At 37.3% G+C, this 21,873-nt stretch overlaps 1 protein-coding gene across 1 annotated transcript in view; it reads left to right on the forward strand.

Moving 5' to 3' along the window:
• The window catches only part of ZNF804B (zinc finger protein 804B), a 510,313-nt gene that overhangs the window by 265,733 nt on the left and 222,707 nt on the right, over positions 1 to 21,873 (forward strand). The window lies entirely within an intron of this gene.

Below are 21,873 nucleotides of genomic sequence, written 5' to 3' on the forward strand. Positions count from 1 at the left end.
TATATCTCAGTAATGCAGAAAACAAGTTCTCTTATTAAAAAAGAACTGCAAAATATAGCTTAGGCTATCAAAATAGGCAGATCTGAATTTAGATATGAGTAGTGATACTTACTAGCTGTGTGATTTTAAATGTTAGTTGATTTCTGCAAGCTCGGATATCTTCCACCTACTCATAAGAGAAAATATTATATATGTATAATATACATAGTGATTGGCACTATATATAAATAATAAATAATATACATTATTATAAATAAATATAATATATATTAAATTATATTTATATTATTATATATAATATAATATATGTAATATATATTAGTGTATATATATAAATAAATATATATATATGGTGATTGGCACTTGGAACATTATTATTGTGATTGTTAAAATGAGTGATAATGTATTTTAATAATAAATAAGTCTTGGGGCACCTGGATGGTTCAGTTGGTTAAGAGTCCAACTCTTGATCTCAGTTCAGGTCTTGATCTCACGGTCATGAGTTCAAGCCCTACACTGGGCTCTGTGCCAGGTATGAAGCCTTTAAAAAAAAAAAATTAACTCATGTTCTTAATTTAATCTGATAAAGTAACTTAATTAGAATATAAGCCTGGTACTTAGATTGAAAGGTGGTCTTGAAATAAGAGAACTTGTGTGAAGATGATAGAGAAAATTAAAGATTTTTGTATTACAGAACTCTACTTACCTGGTTATAGTACACTGCTCACCATTCCCTCACCACTGTTGTTAATTATACCCTTTCTTTGTATTAGCTAATGGTTTTGCTTGACCTCTTTTTGTGGATCACACTATAAATCAAGGCCAAATTCAAGGTACAATGATAGCAAAGTAGTGTCTAAAATATGGAATTTCTATGACAAATTGTCTTGATCTTTGCTTCAGTTTCAGGGGCATGCTTCTCTATGAAACACTTGCTCACAAAATAGAAATGCGTTTTTAGTTTATCTGTAATTAGTCCATGTATTTGTAGTTAGATTTCCCATTGGAAATCACTTCTATGGGATTGTAAAACTAGTTGTTGTCTATCATTATCATGTCATTAATAATCATGTCATGTGAATACTTAATAATTAGCCATATTCTGGGACTCTTTGAGGTACCATGTATACAATAAGAATGTGGACTCACTTTGGTTAGTACAAGGTTATTGAGCAGGTTATCTGGGATGCACTGGTAAGAATCCAGCTTTCTCACTCAGCCCAACACTCCACCAAACGGAGATGGCCACTTTCCTTCTTATTAGCATGTTCACACTTGAAATGTGGGGACAATTTTACAATTCATTTCAGTGATATGCTGGAGCTGGCCTGAACTGGCCTGTAAGAGCTGACTATTAAATCTGGGGGGAATTTGTCACCTGATATTTAAAGGTTTGGTAGCTTGAACTTGGTCATAGTGTGAGTATTTATACCACACAAATTGGAAAATGCCTCTGCCCCTCCATCTCCCAAAGATCATGTTGTTCAACATTTTTAGCGTATTTGATTCATTTTCACAACTTCATTACTGCGGCAAGGTGATTGTTACTTAACTCTAAATTTAATCACTATAGGGTAGCATGTAGACATCAGGAGTTGATTGAGCAAATCTGGTTTGTGGTTAATTTAGCTATTACCAAAAGTAACAAGGATGCCAATGAATAGATTTTTTGTATTTAGTGTCAATTTTCAAGTAAAAGAATTTATACATATACTTTAGAACTAAACTACTCTGAATATAATTCCTCTTGAGCAGTTGAGCATTTCCCACTAAATCCATAAATAAGCCTGTGGAGTAATAATGTTTTCCAAAAATGAGCATGCTGCCACAACTTGGCTGTTTTAGATTCAAAGTGCTGATACTTTCAATATAAAAGGATATTTTAGAAGAAAATTAAAATTTTTGGAAAAAATTTAAATGGAAAGGACCAAAAAAATTTCATTATTATTACCAAATGACTTATATATGAAATTTTATCCATTAATGCAGCATGATGAACTTTCTATAAAACTTCTTTTCCCATCCCAGATGAAATGGGATTATAGTCTATTGCTGCATAAAAAATCATGGAATCTGTCTTAGATCAGTATTCATGTGGTCTAAGATAATTGCTCCTGTAAAACAAAGGCGCACTATTTTCAATCTATAATAAAATTCACATGGGAAACTGGCAAAATTCCAGTGCTTGCTCTATGGATAATGGTTTTACAACTAATTCTTTATATCACAAGTGCATGAGCCTGGGATTCATGTCCCAGATGATCAGAGAGTCACTTTATCTTTTTTTATTTTTTATTAAAAAATTTTTTTTAGTATTTATTTACTTTTCAGAGAGAGACAGAGAGACAGAGCACAAGTTGGGAAGGGTCAGAGAGAGACGGAAACACAGAATCCAAAGCAGGTTCCAGGCTCTGAGCTGTCAGCACAGACCCTGACGTGGGGCTTAAACTCACTAACCATAAGATCATGACCCGAGCCAATGTCAGATGCCTAACCAACTGAGCCACCCAGGCACTTTATCAATTTATGGTGTCCATCAGGACTCCTTTTGACACGCTATACTTGCTTGTGATGATTTAAAGTTTGGTAAAGAATACAATGCTGATGTTTTAAAAGTGCGCTAAATGCCTTCATCTACCAGTATATTACTTAGAAAAAAATTAAATAAAATAACTAATAATTTTCTCCTTTTGTCTTTTTCAAAATAGGGCTTATGTTTCATTTAACAAAACTTGCTTGTTATAATAAGTGAAATGATAGCAATGAATAGAAAAGCTAATATCTCTACCCCAGCCCCTCTTAATTCTTACCTTTCTGTAGTAACAACTTTGACACTATGCATATCACTTCACATCATTCTCTAAGCTCATAAGTATATATACAAATAGATAGGTTTTATTATTTTGTTTGAGACTTTATTAAGGCAGAAGAATACCATAAACTTGATTCTCCAACTTTAGCTTTTTACTTAGAGATATATTATAGGTGTCACTCTGGGTCAATAGATAAAGATTCTACTCACTCTTCCTGATGGCTACATAATATTCTATAACAAAGATGTATCAATTTTTTCTTTTCATTAAAAACATTTTAATATTTATTTACTTTTGAGAGAGAGAGAGAGAGAGAGAGAGAGGTAGCATGTGAACAGGGGAGGGGCAGAAAGAGAGGAAGACACAGAATCCAAAGCAGGCTCCAGGCTCTGAGCTGTCAGCACAGAGCCCCATGTGGGGCTCGAACTCACAAACCCTGAGATCATGACCTGAGCAGAAGTTGGATGTTTAACTGACTGAGCCACCCAGTCGCCCCTCAATTTCTTCAGCCATTCTCAGATTGTTTTTGTTTTCTCTCCTCTGTGAGAATGCTGCATTGTGTGTGTGTGTGTGTGTGTGTGTGTACACACACATGCATGTGTATATGTGCTTTTAAAGCCAAAGGAAAAAAAAATCCCAGGAGAGTTACTGCTACTGAATTTAAAATTTAATGGATATTGCCAAGTTGCTTTTCAAATGTATTGTTTCATTAAAATCAACCCTACTTAACAAAATCATTGGTTCCTTTTGTAGCATTAGAACATATTTCAAAAATTACCAAAATCAAATATTTGCATCGGTTTATACAAGCCATTAAATTTAGATATAAATATAACAGCATTGTAATATACTGGTTTTATGAAATTAAACAATCAGTTTCTGGTGGGAGAATTTTGTAAAAGACATTTTAGGTTGTGATAAGTACAATGCTAGCTGTCAGGAGGGAAGTCTGTCAAATGAATGAATAAGTGACATTACTTTATTCAAAACTGTGCCCTTATTGCATTTACTTCCTCACTGTCTTTCTAGCATATAGTCATAAATTCTAATTTGACAGACACTTGGAGTCTCGTTGCTGAACTTAGTAGTGTTTCTTGTCATTTCTCCATTACCTCAGATGCTCTTGGTTCTGTGCTTAACTCCAGTATCTAGAAAAATAATATGTAATGGTGACTTATGCTGAATAAGAAAGTTGGTTTGGGTGAATTCTTTCTGGAAGTACTCATTTTGAATTTCTACAGAAGTCAATATTAGGGGGTGTCTCGCTGGCCCAGTCAGAAGAGCATGCGACTCTTGATCTTGGGGTTGTGAGTTCAAGTCTTCTGTTGCATGGAGAGATTCCTTAAAAATTAAATCTTGAAAAAGAGAGAAGATGTCAATATTAAGAATAATATTAATATCAAAAGTAGTCCAATTTGTATCTGAACTTCCTAACAGGGATCAAAGAAGAAACCTGAATAAATGTCACTATTTTTGACAGGGGCTTACACCTTTTTGGATTTTTTTTCTGTAATCATTTTTTTTTCCTGTGACAACATACAGCAGAAATTTTTTGAAATTTCTTTCCTCCCTTTTCTCCTTCTTTACAATGCTTTTTCTTTCCCACTCTTTCTCTGTTTTCTGTTGAATATAACAAATCTGACATTCGTATTGAATCAGAAAAAAGGTCCCAAGACCTGTGAACTGAGCCTCTTGGATTGAATATGGTAATACGAGAGTAATATGAGAATTGAAGGTAGAAATTGAAGTCCCAAAATAATTGGATGTTGGCTGGCTGGTTACTTGTCCTCTCTCGGTAGCACTGTTGTGGATAGGGGTAGCATAGTGAATAGGTTCTGTCTATGTTGAAGTGTTGTCACTTACTGTCCAATTTTAGCACTCAGATGTGGCTTTGCTCTCTTTTTACCTCGTTCAGTTACATTTTCACAACTATAGCCCTTATGGTATTAAAATATGGTATTAAACCTAAAACTTCTTTTCGCCAAGTTTCATGCAGAATTCCGAGCCTGGTCTCCTTGGGGATCTGGCTCACCTAGCAGGGGGAAGTTTCCATGGGAAGCAGTCCTTATTAGCCTGCTCCTCTTCTCAATGTCCTTCTCCTCCTTGGCATTTATTTTGTATTTCACTAAATTAATTGCTACCTTGTATATGTTTACTGCATAACAATACAACCATGCAGACCTTCTGGGGCTAAAAAAAAAAAAAAAGAAAGAAAGAAAACTAATGCCAGTATTCTACCTAGTATATAGCACATGGTTGATAAATATTTGATGAATGCACAAATCATGGCAACATAAGTTTTCTTTTAAAGACTATGTTTTTTGTTTGTTTGTTTGTTTTTTGGAGAAATTCCTGGGCCATATTGCTGCTAAGAAAATGGTTGTGACATAGAAATGAAGTGAAGGAAATAGAGGAATGAGAAGCAGGAAAGGATGACCAAGCCCTGAGTAAATCCTTTTTCATTTTTGTTGTTTCTCAATTGATGTAGGTTAGTAGGGAGAGGCAGGTCTTGTTTCCAGTTGTCCATTCTTCCAAGAGACAGATGGCCTACCTGAACAGGGCAATCAGTTTCATTCATCCATTTTTGCAGTGGGGGATGAGGAGGCAGTCAGTTGTTTCCAGAGGTTAATATTTACCTCTCCAAAGTTACAGGCCCTCAGGCAGCCCTCCCTGCAAGCCCCTGCCCTTTCTCTTTCCCTCCTCTCCTTTCTTCTTGTCTCCTCTTTGATTCAACAATTATTTATTGAACATCTACCATGCATAGAGCCATCAACACCATAGGTAAGGCCCTTGCTGCTATACAGCCTTATTTTTTAAAAACTTTTTTAATGTTGATTCATTTTTGAGAGAGAGAGAGAGAGAGAGAGAGACAGAGACAGAGACAGAGAGAATGAGTGGGGAAGGAACAGAGAGAGAGGGGGACACAGCATCCAAAGCAGGCTCCAGGCTCTGAGCTGTGAGCACAGAGCCCAATACGGGGCTCAAATTTGTGAGTCATGAGATCATGACCAGAGCCAAAGTCAGATGTTCAACTGACTGAGCCACCCAGGCATCCCTGCTCTACAGTGTTATTACATCTTACATCAGGGAGACAAATAATGAAAATAAAATGAATACTGAAGTGAAAAGAAAATTAAGGTAGTGATTGGTTGTTGCTATGAAAGTTAGGGTGATGAATCATAGAGTGACGGGGGTGTTGTTGAAAGTTGAGTGGCCATGGAAGATCTACCTGAGAAGGTGTATTTTGAGGCAGGAATTGGACAAGACAGAAGTGTCATTTGTGTAAAGATCCAGGTCAGAGGGAGAAAGGTTTGTGAGGAAGGACTGAGCTGGGGGAGGAGGCCCTTGTGGATGGAACATGGGATCTAAGGAGAGAATGGTGGAAGATGAGCTGTGTGCAGGTACAGATCTTCCAGATCTTGGAGGCCACTGCGAGTTCAGTGGGAAGAAAAATAGATTATACAAGCAGCAAAATGCTGAGATCTGCTTGGCAGCTTGGCTGCTATGTGGAGAAGGGGCTGCTAGGGAGCAGTCCCCGAAGCAGAGAGATCAATGAGGACATAGGCTAAATGAATGAGCATTGAGATTAAGATGTTCAGGCCCACCTCAAACATTTTGGGGCCTGGAGAAAGAGAACAAAAGGAGGATTAGGGCTATAAACCACCTTCCCCTTTTGCTCTGGCCTATGGGGAAGCTCACACATGCTACTGAACAATCCAGCCATCTGGGCAGGAAATTCCATGGTCTCTTGTATTTAGAAAGGGATAAGAATTGGCCTTGTGAGCTGGTGGTGGCGGTAGTAGTGTTGGTTGTAGGATTGTTTGGCCCCACAGATTGCTTGTCCTGTAAGGAAGGGGGAACGTGGAGGTGGACAAAATTGGGCCCAGTTAAGCTGGAAGCCCAGAGACAGGCACCCTGGTTGTCCAGCTATAAGGGAAGTGCTGATGTTGACATTAAACACGGAGAAAAATAGAGAGGTACTATGCATGTTTTGGAAGTAAAATCAACAGAATGGTGGGCGTGGGGGTTTTGAGGAAAATAGCATGTGTCTTCTTAGCGCTTATGAGGTAGGCATAAGGTCAGGGAGAAGCTTTGATAAAAATTAGTAGCCCTCTTATACAGTAAGAAAATCTCTCTCTCCTCCAGTCCCAGATGTCTTTTGTGCAAAGCATCTTTGCTGTTGTAACACAGAAATCCGTAGGACTGAACATCTGCAGGAATAATACACCATGCAGATTTCAGAGAATCAATCAATAAAATACTTTTCTTTCACTGAAATGGGATGGAAGGTTAATTAGCTGTCAAGAAGAGGTTGGATCTGACCAGATTTTGCCTATTCCCTGAAACCAAGCAGACCTCTAAGCAGAAGGCAATAGGGAGGAGATTAAATAGAAAGGGAGGCCAAGAAAGGTTGCACAGACCTAACCAAGGACGGGTCAGAATGAGGGTCACAGTTTCTTCAAGGACTAAGGCAGTAATGCAGAACTCTCTTCATTTAATTTTTTTTTTTTCAAATTAGTAATCAAAAGCATTCACCACCAGGTCTGCTTTTGGGCACAGAGAAGTGTAAATAGAAATTACGTTATTATATAAATTTCATTTGCATCCCTGACTTTGTGAACATCCAGTTTAACAGTAGGGCGTTGCAACAGGGGGATGAGAGATGGAGTGAGGGGCCTGGATAGAAGTAGAAAGGAGGCCGATGACAAACAGCCCCAGTGAAACAGTGTGATTGCATCTGTAGAGTAGGCTTGGGGTGCTTTTGAGAGAAAACTATCCTTGGAGGATGAGGCCAAGGGATTCTCATTTCAAATATAAAGAAATGCAAGAGTGGGTAGAAAAGTACATCATTACAGAAACGAACCCTAGTGATGACATAAACTCAGTGTGCATGTGCTGGTGAACAACTTTTATCAACAGTTGCACTAAAAATAGAGGCATTTATCAATACTCAGTCCCAGGAAAGGAGACAGGTGTTGTAGTTTCTGGAGGAAGGTCAATATTCAGGCTTTATATTTTCAAAACAACATTAATTTAGCATTCCATTTCACGGACTTGATTGCATTCTTCCAGATGCTTACTTGTCCTTATTAACTGGTCATAAGATGGCTTCCTTATATTTATTAGAAAAGCAACCGCTATATTAAAGATCTGCACATAAAATAATATGTTGAAATATGGGGACATTTTGAAACTGCTTAGGTATGGTAGAGGTTAACGATTTCAGTTATATCTTAATAATTACTGTCATCAGGTTTCTACCTTTATAGCTTTTTAATTGTTTAAAGATCATAAAACAGCAAATTTAGCACAAGCTTGAGAAAGATCCTTTATGGTATAACATAATTTTATATTGATATTATCACTATAAAATGATTCACACACAAAAAGAGCATCTTAATGGATTTTACTTTCTACACATCTGATTAGGATTTTTACTAAAGTATACTATCCACTCTGTAGCATGTTACAGCATTCCTGCTAAATAAACATTCTGCTTTTACTTAAAGCTAGCATTTTAAGGTTTTAGCTTTTACCAGGCTTATCTTGAGGATGCAAAATGACAGGGAGGTCTGGCAAGTTCAAGGAACAAAGGAAGGTTGTGCTTGACTAGGAGAAGTCAGAATTAACTCTCAGAACTCTTAGAGGGAATGGTTTTTTTGTTTGTTTGTTTTGTTGTTGTTGTTTTGTTTTGTTTTGTTTTGTTTTGTTTTGTTTTTTTTCAGGCCAAATAATTCTGTTTTGGCCAAATTCATTTGCCCCATGGAAATATATTGAGACTGTGCTCATGAAACCTTTCGTGTGTGTGTGTGTGTGTGTGTGTGTGTGTGTGTGTGTGAGTGACAGGGAAAAGGACACATCAGAGAATGTGAATTTAAGCTTTTCTCTGTTGAGAGATTCCCCTGCCACCTGTGTGTTTTATAATTCTGAAATGTGTTCATCCAAATGAGTCCACACTTTGTCCTGAGCCAAACTGTTTCTGAGAGGTGGCACTAAAGTTTTACAAGTGGGGGCTTTTTTTTCTTTTGTTTTAAGAAGGCAAGAGAAAAGAAGGAAATTAGAAATGGATGGGGAGAAACCAACATAGATGACATGTATACTTTGTACCAGGCATTGTGTTTGGCTCCAGCTCAAGTTCTACTTGTCCCATGTTACCAAATGGTACAAGACCCATGTCAAGCAAGTCCTGCCAGTTTATAATTGTATTAATTTTTTAGATGGAGAAGTACAACTGCTCCCTCAGTATTACCTCTGTAGCCATTTGTTCACACAGCGGACAGAAGAACCTTTCTTTAAAGCAATCGAAATATGACACCCCTACTTACAAGGGTTCAAAAGCTCCAAATGCCCTTGATAAGGTGTAAGCTTTGGAAGATCCTTCTAGCTGCCCTGTCACAAACCGGCTTTGCAAGCATTTTTGACTTTGCCTCTTTGTTCCTTTCACAAGGTTGTGTAAGGATTAGAAGGATTAATACCTATGAAATGCTGAGAACAGTGCCAGTTAAGTATTTATCATTAATATTAGTTCTCCATCGGGATGTCTCACAAATGCCTAAACTTGGTATGTGTCGTCATCTCTCATCTCCTTTCCATACCAGTGTCAACTATTAGCCAAGTCAGGAATCTTGGTTTCCTCCATGCATCTGCCCCATCCAGTTAGTTCCTTGAGAGTCCAGCAGCTATGCCTCCTGTTATCCCAGCTGCCAAGGCCCAAGCTGGACACGTGCCACGTCCAAGCTGGGCCACCATAATAACCTCCAGATGAACTCTGCTTCCCACCTGAGGGCCCTTCTGTTCCATCCTTCACACTGTCACCAGAGCTGTCTTTCAGAAATACTTAGGCAGAAAATCACAATCCTGTTGTCAGTTGCCTACTTAGTAATCCTTCGGTGGGTCTCCATTCTTGACAAAAGAGCACTGGAACTTCTGGATGGGAAGTGCAAGGCACTCATGTTCAGCCCTGTAGGTATTTCTCCAGCACCCTCTTGCCTTTTTGCCACCCATCTCCTGCTGGACCCTGTCACCTTCCTTCTCATACACCCTTGCCTTGAGCAAAATTTACATGAATACTCATATCATTAAATATACTCTGCTGTATCAAGCTGCTGTGCCCACTGCCAGAATGTCCTTCTTACTTCTCCTTTATCCACCTATTTCCTACTTATTCTTTGGACATAATTAAAGTGGACCTCTATCTGCAGGATTCCCTGACTTTAGTCCACCTTCCACCTTCAATAGAATCATTAGATGTATTTCCTTAGCAACCAAGGCCTCTAATCTGGCACTTGTCCTATTTGTGTGTGTATGTGTGTGTGTGTGAGTGATTTCTTGTTTATGTGTTGATTTTTGTCTTCACCTGACTATATGCTCCTTGAGTGCATAGTGATAATTTACTTTTGTTTCCTGGTACATGGAGTAGAGCTGAACACAGTAGGCATTCATAAATGTCTGTAGAATTAGTGAATAAAATAATCTGTGATAATTTGAATTAGTGAATAAAATAACCTGTAATAACCTTGTTTTGTTTTTCTGGTGCATAAAGTAGAACTGGAAACAGAAGGCACTCATAAATGTCTTTTGAATTAGTGAATAAAATATCGTGTGATTTATTGGTGATAATTAAGATGGTAAAAAAAAATCATCATCACCTGATTTAATAGTTTCTACTGAGTGGACATAACAAAGCCAACTCTTTATTTTCCAGATTAACTGAAGTGAGTAAAATCAATAATAATTCAACATGACATGTAATTCCTAATACAGCTGACCCTTGAGCAACATGGGGTTAAGGTCGCCAACTCCCGCACAGTTAAAAATCTGTGTATAACTTTTGAATTTCCCAAAACTTAACTACTAATAGCCTGTTGTTGACTCAAATTCTTACTAATAACATAAACTGTTGATTAACACATATTTTATAGGTTATATGTATTATATATTCTGATAATAAAGTAAGCCAGAGAAAAGAAAATGTTATTAAGAAAATCATAAGGAAGAGAAAAGACATTTACAATACTGTACTCTATTGTTGGAAAAAAAATCCACATATAAGTGGGCCAGTGCAGTTTAAACCCAAGTTGTTCAAGGGTCAGCTGTATATGTGTATACTCAAATTTTATGGTTTTTCTACTACTTTTAGATATTCTAATGATTCACTTATGAAACAGTACATTTACATCATCTGAAGAAACTTGCTATGATTGAAAATTCAATATGGTCTGAGGAGAGACTATTTTGAATCTTTACTTTGTTCTGACAAGCTATTTAATTTAGGCAAGATGCTTTAACTTTTAAGATATATCTGAAAATTGAACCTAATAGTAAACTTTATTTCATATGGTTATTATGAGAAGATAATCCATTTATGGTACTTAGTACACTGTTGGATACGAAAATAAGGACTTTGTAACTGTCAGCAATTAATATTATTTACTTAACTGCAGGGGACAGGCTCTTCCCTACGGAGAACAAGCAATTTGAAAATGCCATTCAAACTAAGCAAACTTTTTTATTCTCTATCATCATAAGAAGGCTTGAATTTGGGGCATTTAGGGTCCTACTCTATGTCAGGTGCTGTGCTAAACCGTGACAGTATAAAGATATATGAGACTGAATCCTTAGTCAAGGAGCTCATAGTAGATGGTTTCATCCTCTTCAAAATGTTCATCCTGGCATGAAGACTGGTGGCACAAGGAAAATACAGACCTACTGTAAATACAAATTGAACTGAAAAGTTAGCAGAACAAATAGTCAACAAGTACCTGGTGGGTATCATGCCAGCGGGATGCTTCATACTATTCAGATCATTATTATGGAGGGTCACTGGTAGTGAATAAGGTGGGTAATCGGGGAAAGTATATGTAACCACCCTAAACTCTGTAATTTGCAGCAAACGAAAAGAATGAAAAATACCCTAAAATGGAGAAAGACAAGGGCCATAATGAAGTTTAAAATACTATACTTGCTTCCACATGATTTAACTAAAATTGCTCACATCTGTGGTGTCAGTATTTCATTCAGTCATCCATTCATTTGTTTATTCATTTGCGCGTAAAAGGCACTGCATCGCAATTGATTGAATTAATATGTGAGTAGCGAGGCACTAGTCTTGGTGCTGGTTATGGTTAATAAATAAACCAGATAAAGTCTCTGCCCTCAGGATTATTATAGTTTAGGACTGCTAGCATTGTGTACCACTTTCAATAAACTATCAGCTAATATTTATTGGACAGTTTAGAGCTGGTGGTGTATCAGCAATACAGATTGAGTCCTCCAGGAAACAAACTGAGAGTTTAACGTTCAGGATGTTTGTTAAGGAAGGTGGGGGAAGCAGGACTCAGCAGAGGGAGAGGCTGAGCTGCACTGTGGGCCAGAACAACAGCAGTGGCTGACCCCACAAAAGAGCTCTAGACCTTTCGTGACCACTCAGATTTGTCATACATTGGGTCCAAATGACTGAGCTTTTATACCCATGCCTCAACCAGTAACTGGAGTGCGTATGCTTCATGAGGGCAGGACTTTGGATGAGGCAGTTCTTTATATTAGAAATGATCCCCAAAGGACTGAAAGCTGGTGATCCACCAACAGCACTCCCTGAAGCTGGGCTAGCAAGTGCATTGTTGAAGGAGAAGCTGTCCAGGACAGCTCCACATCTACTGCACTGGTGAGGAAGCTTTCAGAGCAATAACTTAAAAACAACTCACATTGGCTGAAATAATAATGGCTCCTGACTGAAGACTCTAGAGCTGAGTAAACCTTAAATGTGGCTTGATTAGACTTTCAATCTTGGTGGGTGTACATCCATTTGTGGTTGTTTTTTTAGAAATAAATCTCTTCAACAACCATAGAGCAAAAGTCCTGAACTTTGTCCTAATTAAAGGTTTCTGAAACCTTAGGTTCCCTTCCTAATGGGGTGCTGTCCTGTGCGTTACAGGGTGTTGGTGGCATCTCTGATTTTACCCACCAGATGCCTATGGAAAACTGGAAGCTCCCTTGTGCTTATTTCTAATCCTCACTAAATGTGGGTGGTAAGGTCGATATTAGGAGCATCAGGTAAAGAAGTTGATGCTGAGGCTCAGGGCCATGAAGTGGCCACGCTATAAGCAGGTAGACTGTATGAGAAGCAGGATTAGATTGTCTGGTGGAATCAAAAACTAATGCTCTGTTTTCTGCAATACACTAGTTCCATCTAAGAGCTGTCCAGAAAAACAAGAAACAGGGTGGGCACAAGTTTCCATGATTATCTCCAGAACAGACTTCGGGAGAAGGTCAGAGGGGCAATTGCCCAGGGTGCCGGCTCACAAAGGCCACTGAAATATTACTGAAAACATAATGAGTTGGGGGAAAAGATCACCATAATTTTTCTCAGAGATGAGTACTGTCTGCGGTTAGAAGCAAGAGTTTGAGAAGTCATCTGACAAGAAGAAGGACCCTCTGAGAGGAGCTTCTCTTCTGTGTCAGTAAATTAACTGTAGAAAATGTGTTTAGAAGAAGGCACGTTGAGTTAGAATTAAATTATTCAGAGTGGTGCTGCCATGGGTTGCCTTTCTTCTCAGCCCTGATGGCAGCCTGCTGGGGCCAGCATTGAGATTTCTTCTTACATGAATATTCAACAAAATGTATTACTTAAAGGGGCACCATGTTACCCAGATGGCCCAGAGCCGTCTTCCACTTTGACTCTCTCTCAGGGCTTAGGGTTTCTTCATGGCACTAACTACAGGTTTTGTTTGATTTTGTTTTTGTTTTGTTTTGTTCTGTTTTTGATACATAAAGCTTAAGCCCCAGAACCCCTCACTAGCACAGTCTCCTTGGAAGGCCCTGGAAGAGGCCTACCAATGTGTACATGTGTATTAGTTTCTTGTTGCTGCTCTAACAAGTTACCACAAACATAAATGGTTAGAACACAGATTTATTGTTGTAGAGTTTTGGAGGTTAAGAGCCTAAATCCAAACTGTGGGCAGGGTTGTATTCCTTCTAGAGAATTCCCAGGGGACTCTGTTTTCCTTGCTTTTACTAACTTCTAAAGGCTGCTTGTGTTCTTTGGCTCATGGCTTCTTCCTCTTATCATTTTAACCTCTGGCTTCCATCTTCATATCACCTTCCATTCCTCAGACCTTCTGCCTCCCTTTTATGAGGACAATTATGACTCCATCGTGCCCACCTCATAATCCTGGAGAATTGCCCATCTTGAATACTTATTCACATCTTTAAAGTCTCTTTTGTCATATAAGGTGACTTGCATAGGCCCGGGGATTGGGTGGTGAACATCTTGGGCAGCCATTTTTCAGTTGACCACAATGTGATCTTATGTCTGGGTACAGTTAGTAGAAGAAAGATATTCCATGCACAGTTAAGATGGTCATCTCTTTTACCTCCTGCTTTTATACTTCACCTCAAATCTGGTAGTGTAGGAGTAGCGTCAGCCATTTTGGGTTCTAAGAGGGGTTTCACTTGAAGATAGACTTGGTTTTGTTTTAATGAGATGCATTGGTGCTGTTCACAGTCACAACCTTGTATTTATAAGGTGTAGCTTGCTGCTGGGTGTGGGGTTGGCTTTTGGGAATAGTTCTCCCTTTTGTGCCTTGGGGGTACTGTGCCAAAGATGATATTGCAATAAAAATATGTCCCATGGTGCCCCAAACTCTATGTATTTAGGTAGTAGAGGAGAATCAGGGCTTGAAATACATGCAGCCTGAAGTCATTTGGTAGAAAATTATTGTAGCCATCAATAGGTTAAACTTATAAGTAAAGAATTTGGGTTTTGTTGACATCTGATCACAACTGTCATTAATAAAAGATTTCAATCAACGATGCTGGAGGACAGATTATTTTTAAATTCTCTTTATAGAAAATGGTAGTACTGAATATTTGTCATATGGAGAGGCAGTTAAGGAGTATGCAGTTAAAAATTATAGATAGAAAAGTGTTTTAAAGTTGTCAGGCATTTCATAATAAAAATATTATTCTGTGTTATGTGGTGTTTGTGATATTTGTCAGCTTTTAAAATTTTATTTCTTATGATTCTTTTATCATCTTAAATATTTAGTTTCATATCTAAATGTCTAATATATTTTCTTTTTAAAAAAAATTAAAATATTTTTTTTTCTTAAAGAGGATCCACTCATGCACCAAACTATGTAAGTTTCAGGCCCCACGAAATCAAAACCTGATACTGACAAAACTTGTATCAGTCAGACTTCAATAAGAGAAGCAAATTATCTATCTATCTATCGATCTATCTCACTATCTACCTACTGACCAACATAGCTACCTACCTACCTACCTACCATCTTTAGGGAGATATGTATTACAAGTAATTGGCCTATGTAATTGTATATGGAGGCTGGTTAAGCAATTCTGAAATCTGTAGGGAAGATCCAGGGAAGGGGCAGCAATTGCAGAACAAGCTGCTATTTGTGGACTCTATCATGAGAAAGAGTATAGCCCCTTCTCAGGGCTCACCTTGGTCAAGGCCATCCAGGAAAACCTTCTTTGTTGAATGTTAGTTGCTCAGGGACTTTAATTATATCTGCAGAAATACCTTCCCAGCAGCACCTAGATTCATGTCTGATTGAATAACTGAAATAAGTTGTGTGTATAATACAAGATGACTGCCAGCCTCCCTTCCTTTCTCACAGCTTAGCTTAGTCAAGTTGAAATATAAGAAGTCTATAATAACATTCTTGGTGTTACTGGCTAAAATTGTCCCTTCTGAAATAATTAAGAAAGGCTGTCCTCTTACAATTTATGCTTATTACATAATAGTGAATAGCTTCATGTGTATCCTAACAAGTAAATTCTTACAAATTTAAGCAGTTTAATAGCAATAGTGAACCACAGGGGCTCTGAAGTCACACAGTCTGAGTTCATATCCAGATTTCATCATATTACATCTGTGTGACCTTAGGCAAGGTACTGAATCATGATAACTTCTTACCGAGTTTATGTTAAAAAATTAAAAAGCTTCAATGAGATAATTCATGCAAAATATTTAACACAATGTGGATGACAAAGTAGTAAATGCTGGTACTTAAAAACATTTTAAATATCAAATATTCTGAAACAGCTAACAAATTCCTATTTATGCCATTTCATTTTTATAATTATTGTTGGAAAACTAGGACAGGGTAGTTGTGAATGGGAAAAACATTGTGATCCTTATCCTTTTAAATTTGTAGCAACATGCTCAATTTTGTGACTTTCTATATATTACATGTATATCACATTTAGAGTATTTTATATATTACTGTAGCTCGATACTACGTTTATTATGTTCTACCTAATGAAGTACCCTGTTGTGATATATGAATATTTTATGAAGTAGAAACAATGTCACTAAAAACCAAATGTTTGCCTGGGGATATTACTGATTTATAGATATTTCTATTCACTGTTCTCTCTGCAAGGAGAGTGAATGTGATCAGAAGTTTTAGTATATTTCTAAAAAGAAACACTCAGTTTAGAAAAAGAAAAAAAATGATCCTTACATTTTTCTAAATGCTGGGCTGTGTGAGGCTTTAGTTGCACCGAACTGGGAACAGATAGGAAAGTTCGGGAAGAGGAAGAAATAAAGGTATGGACTAGATGTGTTAGAGTACTGGGGAAAAGGGGTCTATCTGGAATCTTTAAGAATTTGTGTTTTGCCATTTAAATATCTGCATTGTGACTGAGAATCTCACTATTAAACTCTATATGAACAGATTAATTTCAACACTTACCTAAGAAAGTATAATTCAGAAAAGAGTCAGTGTGGGCCCATCTAGTCCAGAAACTTTGAACTGTAAAGAACAAGACACTTAGAGACACTTAAAAGATTGCAGCTAGAAATCTGGATCAGTGTGGATGCTGAGCTGAATTTTGACCCAGGGGAAGAGGCCAGTGCCTCTGAAATAATGGGCTTAAATCTGGTGCTCAGGCTGGTGACTGGATTTGGACTCATTGAGTGTAAATAGTTACTGGATAACACAAAGGATGAGCAGGCCCTTTCCTACACCAACTAAACCAGCGGAGATTTATTAATACCCAGTAGGCAGAAGACAAAAGAGGGTGTGTTTCCAGTGTTGGCCTGTTTATTAATCATGTGGCCGTGTTTATGCAAGAAGGAAACCTGTGTGAGGCCTGCCTGTCATGACTGTGGAAAATATAATCCTTTTTATCCAGAAGGATTCAGTTAAATAGAGTTTGAAGTCCTGTGAAGGGCTTGAGAAGGGTAGAGCCCTCCCACCATGAGGAAAACTCATGTATCATTAAAGTCTAAATGTCTCAGATAAGACTGTGTATGTGAAATTAAAAATTCACACCATTACTATTACAGGCTCATTAAGGATAATTAGGAGTTTTAAAAAGAAAAAAAAAGGAAAAAAGGAAATAGCACGAATAATCCAGCCACCCAAACACAATCACTGTTTGATTCATTTCCTTCAATATTGTTAATGCAGAATTAATTTTTTCACTTATGTAATTACATCATATGTAAGATTTTGTAGCTTTCACTTAATTTTTTTTAAGTTTATTTTGAGAGAGGGAGAGAGGGAAAAAGAGGGAGGGAGAGGGACAAAGAGAAAGGGAGAGAGAGAATCCCATGCTGCTGTGGGCCTTGATCTCATGAACGGTGAGATCATGACCTGAGCTGACATCAAGAATCTGATGCTTAACCAACTAAGCCACCCAGGAGACCCAGATAAGCATTTTGAATATTATTCTATGATTTTTATAAACGTTATTTTAATGACTACACAATATTCCATTTTGGGATTGTGTCATATTTGGATCTGTATGCTACAGTCCATCTTTACACTATTGGAAATAATTGCTATATAATTTTTATAGTGTTTTCTTCAGTATTTAGCATTACACTTAATGGCATAGATGCTAAAATTGGATAAATTCAATTTTGAGCCACTTATTTGAATGGCCTTGGACATGACTGGGCATTATTTCCCTCACATAGTTTCCACATCCTCTGAAAATGAAGATAACAATAGTTCCTGCTGGCAGGGAATAGAGCATGAGTTAAATGAGATGATAGGCTTAAAACAGTAAGCAAGATGCCTTCCATCAACTTAGCGCTTGATGAATGTTAACTATTATTATTGAGTTCATTTCCCTAGGGTAGAAGCAAAACAATTGTTTCTAAAGGATATGAATACTTTGTTTCTTGCTACCTACTACCCAAGTATATCTCCAAACACAGAGATAATTAAAAGTAAACAATATATTTTAGATCATGTTTTGTGCTGGGAAGGAAGTAAAATGGTAAAGTGTCCTGGAGATGAACCTTACTTCTGGGAATGGATGGGGGCAGAGTTATTTTAGGTACTATGGTCCCAGATAGACAGGAAAAAAAAATATTTTGAAGGTAGAGCCAAGTGCAAAAGCTCTCACTTGCGAAAGAGCTTGGTGAATTGGAGAAAGAGAAAGTCAGTGAGTGGCTGGGACACACTAAGTCAAATGAAGCTTGTGTGGGACAGAGGGTCCCCTGCCAGACCTTGAGGTGCTCCCACCCCCCTCAGGTCATAAGGAGCTTCTGATTTGGTTCTGAATACAATGGAACATCATTGGAGTGCTGAAGTCCAGAGGCTAAATACTAGACTTAGGCTTTTGACTGCTGATCCCATTTCAATTCCTTCTTAGCTGTGTGAGCTGGAACAAGCAAACTAACTTCTCTCCACATAGTTTCTTCATCTATAAATTGATAACAATAGGATCTACCTCCTTGTTTGTCGTGAAACCTCCATGAAGTAGAGCATGTAACAATTCTTACCATTGTTCATGGCCTCTAGTAAGAATTCTTACCATTGTTCATGGCCTCTGTGGCTAGTTGTAGATGCAACTTTTATGAAGCCAAATATCCTGTTAATGTGGTTTTCTTTTTCCCTCAAAGTCAAGAAGATGTTGCTCCCAAATGGGTTTTCATATCTCCAGTTGTAGAGAAAGGGAAAACGATTTACTGTCTTATTATAGCATTGTCCCAATTCCTACTTATCAAGGACTCAAAATAATATGAACACCATCATAATCAGGAAACTATTGTACATAAATAATGCTTTGATAACAATGTTAATTATTAATTCTTTATCTTTGTTTTAAGCACGTTTATAAGTTAAGAATGTTTGTACAGTGTCATCTCATGTGATGCTGGGGCCAGAGGAATTTAGGCAAAGGCATAATTATCCAAGAAAAACTATAAATGAAACTCTGCTATCAGAAAGCAGTACTTTCCACCAAACATTAGTCACAGCAATAATCACTAAATGGCCAATTCAGTCACTAGCTTGTATCCTGTTTTCTGTCTCATTAGATCACAACTGTCTCATTCTCAAATTCAGGTCCATTTTGTTATAGTTCCAATTTAAAACGTTTGACATTACCACATTTTAACAAAAGGAAATATGCTTTTCTATGAAGAGAAATATTTTCAATTCTTTTCAAATAGAGGTTATCAAGTGTGAAGAAGAAAGTACAAACTCACACACATATATTTAATTTCTCTTCCAAGAACATTCTTTTAAAAAGTTCTTTTTTCTTTCACCCTGATCATGAAGTCTTTCTTGTTACTATTTCTTATAAACCCTAATTGTTTTGGCCAGTTTATCAGTATGGAGACTTATCCCAATTGTGGTCAAAGACCTTAATCCCTTGGCTATAGGTGATTAGAAGGGGAAGAGAAGTTGAGGTAGGCTAAGCAGGTCAGAGACCCTCCTCCAGAGTTTGAACTTGGAAAGGGAAGGGTTGAATTTTAGTTTCTCTGTAGGTGGAGATCTGAGACTTAGAAGAGTAATTTCCATGGCCCAGCCTTTAAAACAATTCATTCTGAAATAAGAAGAAATGAGATCACTCAGCAAAGGAGAGACACTCACATAAATAATGGAAGGATAGCTAGTGCTTCCATTCTAGATTACAGTTTTTTCAGAGTCTCTGGGACGTTTCCTTTTCCACAGTTAGAATGACTTGGGTAGCAGTCATTTAAAACTTTGGTGGGAGTCAAGGTGAGTAGAAAGTACTACCATGACTTTTTTCCCCCACTGTTGTTTGTCCTGTCCAGCAGGTTGTAGAAATACTCGACTAATGCCTTTTCAATTAAAGAATGAACACTGGACTATCCTTGAAATATTCTTTTGGTAGTATTTAAACTTATGGGTATCTAATATAGTATGAACTTGCATTAACTCATTCAATCTGAGCCTCTCTTCGAGGCTAATACCTGAAATTTGGGCCACTGCCACAGAGGTGTCTGGATAAGGGTTTAACATAAGAATATGGATAGACTTTACACAAAATCATCTAGGAGCCCTCAAAGAAGGATGAATTCAGAAGAGTGGTCATCTGAGCCTATATGCATATAAGCAAGAAGACAGCACATAATAACCTGTTATTTAAGAAGTCTAGAGATTATTTTTTTTTGTTTATTTTTTCTTGTTTCAACTATGTACAGAAAATACAAAGACACCACTTGGGAATCACAGGTGTGAACTCTTATTTTCATCTTCTATTATGTATCATGAAGAGGAAGCTGAAGCCTCACAAATGCACTTGGGTAATAAATGGATTCTCTAAATGTGTTTAGGCCAGGGTATGCAGAGATCTTGTTAAAGGAATTAGGAAGCAGTTAAAAACCTTTAATCAGATATTATGGAGAGCCAGTTTGAAGTCATGGCTGTTGACCCAAAATTAAAAATTGATAAAATAATAAATTACAGAAAATTTTAAAATAATTTGCCAAAACACATTTAATGAATTTTTAAAAGATTAACTGTTAACTAAAAACAGTGACCACTGGAAATCAGGAAGAAAAAAAAAGTAACTTGAGCACTTTTGATTGAATTCTTTATTGATTTGTAAAAATCATGTATATATTATGCAAAATAGCTATTAGTAACTAAAGCTTGGAAAGTATGTTTTCAGCTTATACCTTGCAGAGGCATGAATTCATAATGTGAATCATTTCCTATATAGGGGAAGAGTGTTCATATGTAATGGGCTACCAGAAATGTGCTCACTAAAATAGATTTTCGGTAGAAAAATAATTTATTCTGTGCTATTCTACCTAAAGATTTTATTATAATAGACTTATTTTTATATAGAATGGGTTTTCTGAGTATACTTTCATAATTATTTGATCATTCCCTTCATTTTACTACATTTGTTATTCAGCCATTCTTCCATTTCTGCTTTATTTAAAATTTTTTTTAATGTTTCTTTATTTTTGAGAGAGAGAGAGAGTGAGAGAGAGAGAGTATGAATGGGGGAGGGGTAGAGAGAGAGGCAGACACAGAATGTGAAGCAGGCTCCAGGCTCTGAGCTATCAGCACAGAGCCTGACACAGGGCTCAAACTTACAAACCTTGAGATCATGACCTGACTCAGAGTCAGATGCTTAACTGACTGAGCCATCTAGGTGCCCATGTTTCTGCTTTTGATATGTGCTAGATTCCTTTTTTTTTTAAAGTTTATTTAATTATTTTGAGAGAGAAAGAGAGAGAGAGAGAGCATGAGCAGGGGAGGGGCAGAAAGAAAGGGAGAGAAAGAATCCCAAGCAGTCTCCACACTGTTACCATAGAGGTCAATGTGGGGCAGAAACCATGAGTCTGACGCTTAACTGACTGAGCCATCCAGGTGCCCCATTCTAGATGCTTAATTCTTTTCTTTTTTTAAAGAACTTTTGCTATTATTTATTTATTTTGTTTTGTTTTACACCATCATCTTCAGTTTTGTTCTACTGGTTTTGTTGGACTCAAAATAAAACCTGAAATTTGGATGGTATCAGAATTACCTCTTGTTAGAAGTTATATAGAACTCAGCTGTAAAATAAACTTTTGCCTGTAGATCTTTTAATACTTTTGATCTATTGATTTATCATTAATCATTTATCATTTACTCATTATTAGAAAATCATTCTCTTTTCCCCCAAAGTTTTAGCTTTACTGATAGAGGTTCACATACTATCCAAGATGGTACCGTTCTTGGAATTGCATCTCTTGGATGGATTCTGAGATGATCACATAATCTACTTCAGGCATTTGGAATCAGGTTTTCTGCTGGTATCAGCAGTATTACTCAGC

Source organism: Lynx rufus, unplaced genomic scaffold (assembly GCF_022079265.1).
Source record: "Lynx rufus isolate CCGP_SWC_20201006 ecotype Redwood Valley unplaced genomic scaffold, mLynRuf1.p SCAF_4, whole genome shotgun sequence".
Classification (NCBI taxonomy): Eukaryota; Metazoa; Chordata; class Mammalia; order Carnivora; family Felidae; genus Lynx; species Lynx rufus.